We start from the raw sequence: 12,889 nt of genomic DNA, 5'->3' as shown, positions 1-12,889 counted from the left end.
GCAGAAAATACGGGACGGGGCCTGGGGCTCAGTGAAAGACTTGGCACACAGTAGATATTGAATAATACCTGTTGTGGAAATAAAGGAGTGAACTGATATAAAAATTATGTTCTAGAACTCAGGAGGGAGAAAAAGGAGTGGGGTACTTATTTTGGAGTCATTGATATATGAGCGTGTAGTGTCCTGGAGGACAGTGGAAGACGGTGGTCACACGCAAAGTTATTGTTCAGTTTCTAGGCAGCTCCAGGCTGAGAAACACTGTATTTTCCTCTACATTTGAGAAGCGCATCCAACGCACTTGCAGAAATCAGAAAAGTTATTCCAGGCGCCAAACCCTTCCAGCTGATCTCCATTTGAAGAGACTCTCTGTGGTTTCATGGTGTGGATTTCAGAGTCAGTGGCCTCTGCTGCACTCCTCATTAGCAGGATGACCCTCAAAAATGGGCAGAAATAGTGCCTACTTTGCAGATTTGTGAATTTAACAAGGGTTTATTACTCAAAAACCAAAAAAGGTGCAGAGAGTGGTGCACAGCAGGTTCTCTGCACCAGTTGCCAGACGCTAAACACTTTTGCCCACTGCACCTTGAACTCTGCCAATTCACACACGTCCCATGAAGCAGGTTTATTGCTCAGAGAGAGCAGCAGGGGATAACAGAAGACTTGCATTCATGGTGAGCCAGCCCCTCAAGGCTCAGGAAAGCTGCCCCGGTCAGATGCAGTCGTGCCTGTACCTGCCCCACTTGCAGCGCAGTGAGTGGCCTTGTAAAGTCCCTCCCTGTGTTTTGTCTTCCAGACAGATGAGAGCCGCTGGGCTTGTGTCGTAGGACAGCCTATTCTGGCAGGGATGGGAACAGGGAGCCTGGGATCTTCTGGCCAGTCCCTTCTTGTCTCAAGATGTCACATTCCCGGCACCTTCTGCAGTTATTCTTGAGAGCACAAGTGACACGAGCGAAGAACTCGGCCGGCCCAGTGCCACCCAGGGAACTATCCTGCCAGTGGCTGCCCCATGACAGGTGAAGGAAAGAGGAGAACAGTTTCCAGACATCTACTGTTTGCAGGTGCTGCGAGAGGGCAAATGTGCTTCCTCGTTAATTCCCATCGGCCGTTCTACGCAGCAAGAGGTCTGTTTACACTCTGTGTCTGAAGAAAGAAGCCAGGTCGGAGAAGCAAGCCAGAGCCTCTGTGTTCCCCCAGCTGGCAAGGGACAGGGTCTGGATTTGAACAGTGTCGGATAAATTGATGCCTTGGAAAAGCATCATTGCGATGACACAGTGGAAGATTTAAAGCCACTTGGAAACATGGTTATGAGACAGGCTGAATAGACACCCATCCTGAAGAAACACTCACATCCCAGTACCCAGAACCTGTGAATATGCTACGTAGCAAAGGGGGCTTTCAAGATGTAATTAAGGGGCCAACCTTAAAATAAGGAGATTATCCTGGCTTATCTGGGCAAAGACCTGGTTTATCCAGTGGACTCTCTTGAGCTCTTGAAAACACAGACCTTTCTCCAGCTGGTGTCAGAGACCCGAAGCACCACTCTTGGCTCAACGGCTACGGGTCTACATGCAAGGACTGGAGAGAGGTCTGTAGGAGCAGATGGCAAGTGTGCGACTGGCAACCTGTAGGAGTCACCTTTAAATCTCATTGATGGTTTCTTAAATGGAGGTGTAGTTATTTATATTTTCTTTGAGTACCTGGATCACGTATTTATAATCCTGAAATTCTCTCCCAAATGTAAAATCCAAGGAGACAGACTATTGAGGTCATAACCAAATCAGTGTTGAGACTGGCACTCTTGTCATGAGACGTAGTAGCTGTATTGTATTAATAGCACTAATCCGTGACAAATAGAGAAATGACTAAAGCTGTTTTAGGAGAACATTGTACGACCCTGTCTGAAAATTTTCCTGGGATTCCTATCCACTGGATACTTAGAAAGGAACTACTGACTCTTTCAATCATCTGAGCAAATAAATGTGTGGAGTGTATAGAAAAGTACTTTATTGAATACTAAGCTCAACACTTTAAAACGTTTCACCTTTAACTTTGAAAATAACCATAAGAGGAATGTATCACTATCGACACTTAACAGTTGAGCAACCTGTGGCTTTATCAATCACATAACATGGCCAGCTTACTAGCTATGTTGCATCTAAATTCCTTTATGGTCTCTTGCATGGCTACATATCACCATAGCATACCTACAGTCCTATATCTAGGATTGTACCTAAGGCAAGCCTCATCTGAAACTGACTTAATTATTTTTAACAACAAGAGATTAATTACTGTTAAATTTTGTGTTCACTGAAGTTTATTCTCTTGTCTAGCATTCCAAATTTAAATAATACCATTTCAATATAAGAACACAAACCACACCACCAGAAAAAGAAAGAAAAAAAAATGCAAAAGAAGAAGGAATCCAATAGGATAATTACCTTAATAAAACATGCACGTAAGAGATTTAGTAATTAACTGTTCTTGCAGATTCTAGCTCTTGCAGATGTAAGTTACCGAAATCACTAGTTTATTAGCTGGCATAGATTGGATTCTTCTAAAGGCATCTGTACATTTTGTGCTTCACTGGCGTTACAGGACTCATCACTATGATCTGGATAAGAAAACTCTTTTGCTTTGAGTTTCAGTGATAGAAGAAAATTACATACTAAATGGTTAACAGAAGAACGCTCTTGGAGTTTGACATCAAAACTACGAGTGGTTAGTGAAGTGTGAGGTTGAAGCTCTTTTTCACTGCATTCCTCTTCATGCCAGAAAAAGGAAAAAAGCCAAGATAACAAGCCTGCATGGATTTTCCTAGTGATATGAATCAATTAAAATTCAGGAGGAGAGAAAACAAAAGTCCAGAGCAATTTATTAATTTGTTTACAGCTGTTTGAATATGTAGTATGAAAGAGTAGTTTGGGGAATAGCTGTAGATTGGGGGATATATTGATTTTGATGATATTGCTTACAGAAATACACAAGTGCTTTTGATGTATAAACTGCTACAGTGTAACTTGTTTAGTCTATTGATTCATGTGCTTTGATGGAGTTGTATATGCCTGCTGTTCTGGGACTCACTAAAAAATGAGATGCCATTTCAATGTGTGGAATAAAGAGTATATTTAAATGTGAAAAGCCGCTGATTCTTTCTGTTATTTTCCTGTAGTTTTTGTTTATTTGGCCAAAGTTTTTTTTTTTTGCAGTGGCAGCCACTGTATCTGCTTTTTAAAGGAGGTGAAAACAATGTATCTAAAGTAATATGAATTTAAATCAACTCAATTAAAACGAAAGAATCAATATTTCTAGACTTCATAATGAGGTAGGAATTTTTGTAGAGAGTGAAAAATTCCTGAGATAAAGCAATAGAATAGCATCACAGAGAAAAAACAACTGAGATGTTATTGAGAGTAAATTCAATATTAAAGTCTTTATACTTCATTTTGACAATATAATAGATATGAGATACTATGTTAAAATTGGTTAAAATATTTTTTATTTTTTATTCATAGTTTGTAAATATTAGAATTTACTTATTTTCTATTTCACATCCTATAAGAGATAGGGCACTAGCTAACAATAGGCATGAGTATCTTCTAGGAAAATTTTTGAATAATAAGTTTTAGTATATATATTAATAAATATACTTTTTAAAATAAATATTTTACTTGATAGTTCATACATAATCACAGAAATAGAAGTTCTCTTATGTATTACTAAGTTTCCAGAAGAGTTAACTGAAAACTAGAAGGTTTAACAATTATCCAGGTCAAAAACTCCAAAAACAATAGATGCTGGCATGGATGCAGAGAGAAAGGAACGCTGATACACTGTTGGTGGGACTGGAAATTAGTACAACTTCTATGGAAAACAGTATGGAGATTCCTCAAAGAACAAAAAGTAGACCTATCATTTGATCCAGCAATCCCACTTCTTGGTGTCTACCTATCTATCCAAAGGAAAAGAATTCATTTTTTTCAAAAAGACACCTGCACTTGAATGTTTATTGCAGTACAATTCACAATTGCAAAGATATAGTATCAACCCAAGTACCCATCAATTCATGAGTGGATTAACAAAATATTGTATATGTATACCGTAGAGTACTACTCAGCCATAGAGAGAAATGGATTAATGTCCTTTGCAGCAATTTGGATGGAACTGCAGAACATTATCCTAAGTGAAGTATCTCAAGAATGGAAAACAAACCCACATGTTCTCTCTAATAATTTGGAATTAATTGATGGGCACACACGGGGCATGGAGAGAAGTAAAAGTCATTGGAAATCAAGAAGGGGGTGCATGTGGATGAGAGAGGAGTAAAAACCTACCTAACAGGCATAATGAACACTATTTGAATGAGGGGCATACTTATAGCCCTGACTTAAATGTTATAAAAGCTATCCATGTAACAAAAACATTTGTACCCCTTTAATATTTTGAAACTAATAAAAAAAAAACCAAAATAAAATTAATGGGTAGTTTTCCAAAGTGAATGATTTGAGTAAGTATCCATACTTAGAGCCCTATTACTGTGTAACTACATTTCATAAATTTACCACCTGGAGGGTATTTTGAGAAGAATTTTGAGTGGAGTTAAAGATTAGTAAATGTTTGCTGCCTAGATGATGTCCAAAGTAGCCAGGACAATAGCAATGCAAATTAAACTTCTAAAGGCAAAAGCCATCTGACTATTAGATGCCATGCAAGAATTTGGGGCAGGGCAGTAATTTCCAATTTCTTCTTAGAAGTTAAATTCTTACACTGTTGGAATCTTGATAATAACTTTAGATATTTTGTTTCTTAAAAGTCCTTATTTTTAGCCGGGCGTGGTGGCTCACGCCTGTAATCCTAGCACTTTGGGAGGCCGAGGCGGGCGGATTGCTCAAGGTCAGGAGTTCGAAACCAGCCTGAGCGAGACCCCGTCTCTACCAAAAATAGAAATAAATTAATTGACCAACTAAAAATATATATACAAAAAATTAGCCGGGCATGGTGGTGCATGCCTGTAGTCCCAGCTACTCGGGAGGCTGAGGCAGTAGGATCGCTGAGCCCCGGAGACTGAGGTTGCTGTGAGCCAGGCTGACGCCACGGCACTCACTCTAGCCTGGGCAACAAAGTGAGAAGTCCTTATTTTTAGCAAGATACAGAGATGTTTAATATAAAAAGAAATTTTCTACTTTAGAACAATAGACTACAAAGATATATTCAATGTGTTTTATTAGTGTATCTATGTGATCCAGTCGTTTCCGAAGTGTAATTAATGCTATAATGTCATTAGGAAATCTGCAGTTTACTGTTATTTTTGAACTTTACACAGATAATGAGTTATAGTTTTACAAGGCCATTAACTATTAAGAAGAGAATTACAGAAATGATTAAAATAATGATAAATGATCTAAAAAGTAATAGGCTTTTAGACAAGAATATGAATGTTTGAATAGCCTAAAGAATGAATTTCAGTAATTTATCTTTTACCAAATTATCTGAAGTCCTTTTTTAATGCACATAAAGTATTTAAGATAAATCAGAGTATATCTATATCTATGTGTCTTAAATTTTAAACAAAATATACCAGAGAAAGTTTTTGAGGAAAATAGTGCTACCGAAATAGTTACTTTGATTATTTTCTCACAGACACATTGGGGTAGACAAAACCTTGATTTCTCAATTCAAGTTGCATGGAACTAACAGAAAATCAAAATAAAATGAATAATGCTAGTGATGAATTTAAATAAATATAAATTAATATTTATCTTTTACACATATTGCTCTTTTCTCTCTTGTTTTACTGGCTTTATATTATGTTTAAGGATTGTTATTTAAGTAGTCATGTAACAAAAAGACCATTAGCATAGATGACTAAGGATGATCTATTGAAATCACCTAGATCCATACTACTCAAACTGTGGTACTTTCACTGACTTACCGTATTCCTGCACTAAAGTTTGAGAAGCACTGTTTTCGGATGTTTTATTCTAATCAAAAACTGCCTGATATTCCATGTTTCTACAATTGTGCAAATTGTTTTCTTCTTTATCATTCATAATGTAAAAGCATCTTGAAACCAATTTTCATGTTCATATCCTCAACAATATGCATTTTCCTTCCCTGAAGAAATTACTTTTAAAATTGATAAATGGATGGATGTAGTAATATAAATTTTCTATTGTGTTAAAGTGGCGAAAAGGCTTTAAACCAAAGAGACTGAAGTTAAATCTGCCAATCAAACTCAGAGGGAGTGAAGAGCTCAAGGTGTCAGGGAGAAAGATCTGTTTCTTAGAAGAAAAGGTCTCATGAAAAGTGGTAACAGTTCTATTAACTTTCATGTCTCAGCTCCTAAAGCTCTGTAATTTGACAAAACATTTGTAAAAAGAAAAGCAGAGAATTAAATTATTTTTCTTTTCTATTTTGATTGTAGCTAAGGAGCCAAAACAAACAAATTACCCAAATTGCACATGGTTGATGTGGTCTTTGATCTGCCAGAGGATGAGGTCCCAAAGTTGAACGAACAGAGAACTCAATTACAGATCCTGCAAACATCAGAAGTATAAAAAGGGAAACCACAAACGATGCTAAACACCTAAATTTGACAACTTCAATGAACTGGACTAATTACTCAGAAGGTACAAACCACTTCATCACAGATTCAATATGAAATTAATAATTTGCACAGTCCTGTAACTATTAAAGAAATTGAATTCATACTTTGACATCTCTAGAAAAAGAAATTGTCATACTTTCTGGAAAATTCTATCAAATGTTTAAAGAAGAATTAACACCAATTCTACAGATTCTCCTTCAGAGAAAAAGAAATGGAGGGTACCACCCAAGTCATTCTATAAAGCCAGTATTATTCTGATACAAAAGCCAGATAAAGGCAGTATAAAAAGAAAAAGAGATAAAACCAGAGACCAAAATCAGCCATTAATATAATCTAAAAATTTTTTAACAAAATAGTAGCAAATAGATTTCAAAAATATTTGCAAAGAAGTATATACATTATGATCAAGGTCATGTAAGGCTATTTTGATATTTGAAAATCAGCTAATCTAACGCACCATACTAACAGACTGAAGAAGACAGATTATATGATCATATTAATTTATGCAAAAAAGTGTTCAACAAAATTTAATACCCATTTCTGATAAGATATCTTCGAAACTAGGAATATGGGGGAACTTCCTTAACCCAATAAAGAAAATCTACAAAACCCTAGAGCTAACATTTTTCTTGATAAAAACTGATTCCTTTGCTTGTAATATTAGGAATGAGGCAGGATTGTCTACTTGAAAAGCTGAAATCTTTTCCTCTGTGATCAAGACAAAAATGCTCACTCTTACAACTTCTATTCATACAGTACTGAAAGTTCTATCCATAACAATTAGGTAAAAAACCATCCGAATTAGAAAGGAAAGAGTAGAAGTTTCTGTATGCAAATGACATAATCTGATACAGATATTCTAAAGATCTTATTCAAAAAATTCTTAGAATTAATAAAGGGAATTCAGTAAAATTGCAGGATACAACATTAACATATAAAAATCCATTGTATTTCTATACACTAACAACAAACTATCAAGAAAGAAATAAAACAACACCATTTATGATAACCATATAATATAATAACCATATAATAATATTAAGAAAACCCTTAGAAATAAATTTAACCAAGGAAATGAAAAATATATATACTGAAAACTATAAAACATGGATGAAAGATATAATAAGATAAAAATAAATGGAAATATATCCCTTGTTGATGAATTAGAAAAATTAATATTGTTAAAATATCCATAGTACTTAAAATTATGTATAGATTCAATGCAATCCCTATAAAAACTATGATGACATTTTTCACAGAAAAAAGAAAAGCAATTCTAACATTCATATGAAGCCACAAAAAATTCTGAGTGGCCAAAGCAATTTGAGCAAGAAGAACAGAGCTGGAGGCCTCACACTACCTGACTTCAAAATATATTACAATACTATAGTAATCAAAACAGCATGGAACTGGCATAAAAACATAGAAATCATTGGAAGAGAATAGAAAGCCCAGAAATAAATTCAATCATTTGACCTTGACAAAATTGAGAAGAACACATAATGGAGTAAAAGCAGTCTCTTTAACAAATGGTGTTGGAAAAATTGGATATTCACAGGAATAAGAATGAAACTGGACCTGTATCCTACACTATGTACAAAAATTAAATCAAAATAGATTGAAGCCTTAAACATAAGACCTGAAAGATGTTGGAGAGGATGTGGAGAAAAGGAAACCCTTGAACACTGTTGATTAGAAGGTAATTTAGGCCGGGCATGGTGGCTCACGCCTGTAATCCTAGCACTCTGGGAGGCCGAGGCGGGCGGATTGCTCAAGGTTAGGAGTTCGAAACCAGCCTGAGCGAGACCCCGTCTCTACCAAAAAAATAGAAATAAATTAATTGACCAACTAAAAATATATATACAAAAAATTAGCCGGGCATGGTGGCGCATGCCTGTAGTCCCAGCTACTCGGGAGGCTGAGGCAGTAGGATCGCTGAGCCCCGGAGATTGAGGTTGCTGTGAGCCAGACTGACGCCATGGCACTCACTCTAGTGAGCAACAAAGTGAGACTCTGTCTCAAAAAAAAAAAAAAAAAAAAAAAAAGAAGGTAATTTAGTGCAGGCATTATGAAAAACAGTATGGATGCCCCTCAAAAAATTAAAAATAGAAATAACATGGTGCACCATCCCACTTCTAGGAATATTGCCAAAAGAAATGAATTTACTATGTCAAAGAAACATTTGCACTCCCATGTTCATTGCAGCATATTCACAAAACCCAAGATATAAAATCAACATAAAATTCATCTACAGATGAAGAGACAAAGAAAATGTGTTATATATATTTCATGTGTATAGGTATATATGTATATATATATATATATTTTACACATTCATATACACAGTGGAGTATTATTCAGCTTTAAGAAGGGAAATCCTATAATTTGCGAAAACATGGATGATCCTGGAGGACATTCTGCTAAATGAAATAGCCTAGGCACGGAAAAACAAATACTGCATGATCTCAACACAAGTGGAACATAAAAATGTTAAACTCATAGAATCAAATAGTAAAATGATGGTAGCATGGGTTGCGGTAGAAGGAGGAAAAGAGGAGATATTGGTCAAGAGTACAAAGTTTCAATAAGAAAAGATGAACAGGTTCTAGAAATATTGTACTGCATGATGACTATAACTAATAATAATATATTATATGTTTAAAAATTGCTAAGAAAGTAGATCTCAAACATTCTCATCATACTAAAAAGTAACTATGTGAGATGATGGATATGTTAATTAACTTGACTGTGGTAATCATTTTACAATGTGTACTTATATCAAAACATTCAGTGTATACTGTAAATATATGAAATTTTTATTTGTTAATTATACCCCAATAAAGCTGGAAAAAATGATGTACTCAGGAAGTCTTGCGAAATATGTATAAGACTTGTATGCTGAAAACAACAAAACTATAATGAAAGAAAGATCTAAAAATTTTGAAAAGTATAGCGCATTTACTGATTGGAAGCTTCAACATAGTAGAGATATTAAACATCCCCAAATTGATATAGGTTTAGTGAGATTCCTATTGAAACCTTAGCAAGATTTTGTGTAATTATAGACAATATTATTTAAAGATTTAGAAAGCACAGGAACTAGATATGCTAGCTCAATTTTGAAAACAAAAACAGAGTGGGAGGAATCACTCCCGATTCATACTTTATTGCTCCAGGCCCCAACCCCTGGGCAGTGGACCAGAATGGTCTGAGTCCTGTTAGGAACCAGGCTGTACAGCGGGAAGCGAGCAGTGGGAGAGCCAGCAAAGCAAAGGCATTAGATGTGTTTATAGGCTCTCCCCATTGCTGGCAGCAGTGCATAAGCTCCGCCTCCTGTAAGATCAGCAGAGGCATTAGATGCTCCTGGGAGTATGAACCCTACTGTAAACTGCCCATGTGAAGCATCTAGGTTGTGAGCTCCTTATGAGAATCTAATGCCTGACGATCTGAGGTGGAGCTGAGGCGGTGATGCTAGCGCTGGGGAGCGGCTGCAAATACACATTATCATTAGCAGAGAGGTTTGACTGCATAATAAATGCAACGCTTGCATCATCCAGAAACCACACACTTCCCAGTTGCCCCCTACCCTACTGCTCCTCCGTGGAAAAATTGTCTTCCACGAGACTGGTCCCTGGTGCCAAAAAAGGTTGGATACTGCTGCTTTACAACACAGCTATGGTAATCAAGATGTGTGGTATTAGGCCAGGCACAGTGGCTCACACCTGTAATTCCAGCACTTTGGGAGGTGGAGGCAGCAGGATCCCTTGATGCCAAGGGCTCAAGACCAGCCTAGGCAACATAGCAACACCCTGTCTCTACCAAAAAATAAACAAACAAACAAAAAAGAAGATATGTGGTATTAGATAAGGACAGACACATGAGCCAATGGAAACAGACACAGAACTCATACACAGCCCCACAGAAGTATGGTAAACTGATTTTTTAACAAAGATTCAAAAACAATCTAATGATAGTAGTAAAACGATAGTTTTTGCAACAAATGGCACTAAAACAATTAAATATTCATAGCCAAAAAACAAAAGGAAATAAAGGAAGAAAAAGATAAGAACCTGACCTAAACTTTTAAAAACGTAACTCAATATAGATCATGGACAGCATAGGAGAAATATTCAGAATTTTCTAGGGCTAGGCTAAAAGTTCTTAGATGCAACACCAAAAACACAATTTGGAAAAGAAAAAAATCGGTAAGGAAGACTTAATTCAAATTTTAAAATGTTGTCAAATACACTAACATGATAACAAAACAAGCTACAGACTGGAGAAAACTTACTTGCAAACCCGATGTCTAATAAAGTACCAGTGTGTAGAATATATAAAGGACTCTCAGCATTCAACTACGATAAAATCTCAACCAATTGATCCAATTAAAAAATAAACAAAAGACATGGAGACATATTTCTCCTAAGGAAATATACAGATGGCAAATAAACACATGAAAAGATGTTAAACATTAAAATTAGGGGAATGAAAATTGAAGCTACTTAAAATATCACTACACAGCTATAGAGCAACTTAAAAAATTGCGACATGGAGAAATGTTGTTGAGAAAGCAGAGAAAATAAATCACTTGCACATTGCTGATGGGAATTTTAAATGATACAGCCACTCTGGAAAACAGCTTAGGAGTTTGTTAAATAAACTAAATATACACTTACCATATGACTGTACAATTGCACTCCTGTACATTGTCTCAGAGAAAGGAAAACTTATGCCCAGACAAAAATTATTGTACATAATTATACATAGCAGCTTTATCTGTACTAGCCCAAACTAGAAATACCCAAAATGTCCTTCAATAGATGACCAGCTAAAAACAAAAACAAAACAAAACAAAAAACTGTGGTACATCCATGCTATGAATCTCCAGTGAATTATCTTGAGTGAAAAAAGCCAATCTTAAAAGGTTACATATTGAATGAATTAATTTATATAACATTCATTTTTTTTCTTTTTAATTTTTTAAGACAGAGTCTCACTTTGTTGCCCAGGCTAGAGTGAGTGCTGTGGCATCAGCCTAGCTCACAGCAACCTCAAACTCCTGGGCTCAACCAATCCTACTGCCTCAGCCTCCCGAGTATCTGGGACTACAGGCATGCACCACCATGCCCTGCTAATTTTTTGTATGTATATTTTTAGTTGGCCAATTAATTTCTTTCTATTTTTAGTAGAGATGGGGGTCTCGCTCAGGCTGGTTTCGAACTCCTGACCTCGAGCAATCCGCCCACCTCGGCCTCCCAGAGTGCTAGGATTACAGGCGTGAGCCACCACGCCCAGCCTATAACATTCTTTAAATGACAAAATGACAGAGATGGATAACAGATTAGTGGCTTTCAGCATTAGGGATACTGAGGAGTGAGTGCGTGTTACCATAAAGTGGTAATACCAAGGAGATCTCTGTGGTGATGAAATAGTTCTGCACCATGATCACATGATTCTGCACATGTGCTAAGATGACACATACCTATGCATACACATTGTACCAATGTCACATTTCTGGTTTCGATTTTGTATTATAATTATGTAAGTTAAGCCACTGGAAGAAACTGAGTGGTGGCTACAGGGGTTCCCTTTGTCCTACCTGTGTATTTATTATAATTATCTCAAAATAAAGTTTAAAATGCATTAATTATCTGAAAAGAAAATGCATAAAAAGCAAAATTTTAAATAGAGTGCTAAACCCAGATGGAGAGCTCTACCATCTGCCTAATATTCGTATCCATCTTGCTTTTATCGAAGCCTTTCTACACAGTGTAGTCTACAGCCTAGGTCAGCATCACCTGGGAGCTTGTTAGCAATGCAGCGATCTCATCCAATACCTGCTGTATCAGAGTCTACATTTTGACACGATCCCCAAAGATTTCCATACACATTAAAATTTGGGCAGCTCTGATCCAAATGAAGTATGTGGGATTATTTTAAAGCATACTCAAAGTCTCAGTGAGCTTTGAAAACCCCTAGTCTAATCAACAAAGTCAGTCCACTACTGCTTTCCTGAGAATCCTGGGCAACCTTGGTGACTAAGCCGGGCAACTCTGAGGGATTTTACCTTTGCAGCCTGTGATATTGGACTGGCAGAATTTATGTTTCACCTAAATGTCCGTTCCTGTCTACAGGGGAAGAAGCCTCTCTGTCCTAATTGCCAATTTAGTAGCTTTCTATTGAGTATGGGGAAGGGAGATGGATCCTGATTTATGAAGGAAACGGGATCTCTTGAATAGAGATTATGTTTAGCTCAAACTCCTCTACCAAATCCATATATTCATA

The sequence above is a fragment of the Microcebus murinus genome, chromosome 15, assembly GCF_040939455.1.
Source record: "Microcebus murinus isolate Inina chromosome 15, M.murinus_Inina_mat1.0, whole genome shotgun sequence".
Lineage (NCBI taxonomy): Eukaryota > Metazoa > Chordata > Mammalia > Primates > Cheirogaleidae > Microcebus > Microcebus murinus.
This window is presented reverse-complemented; position numbering follows the sequence as displayed.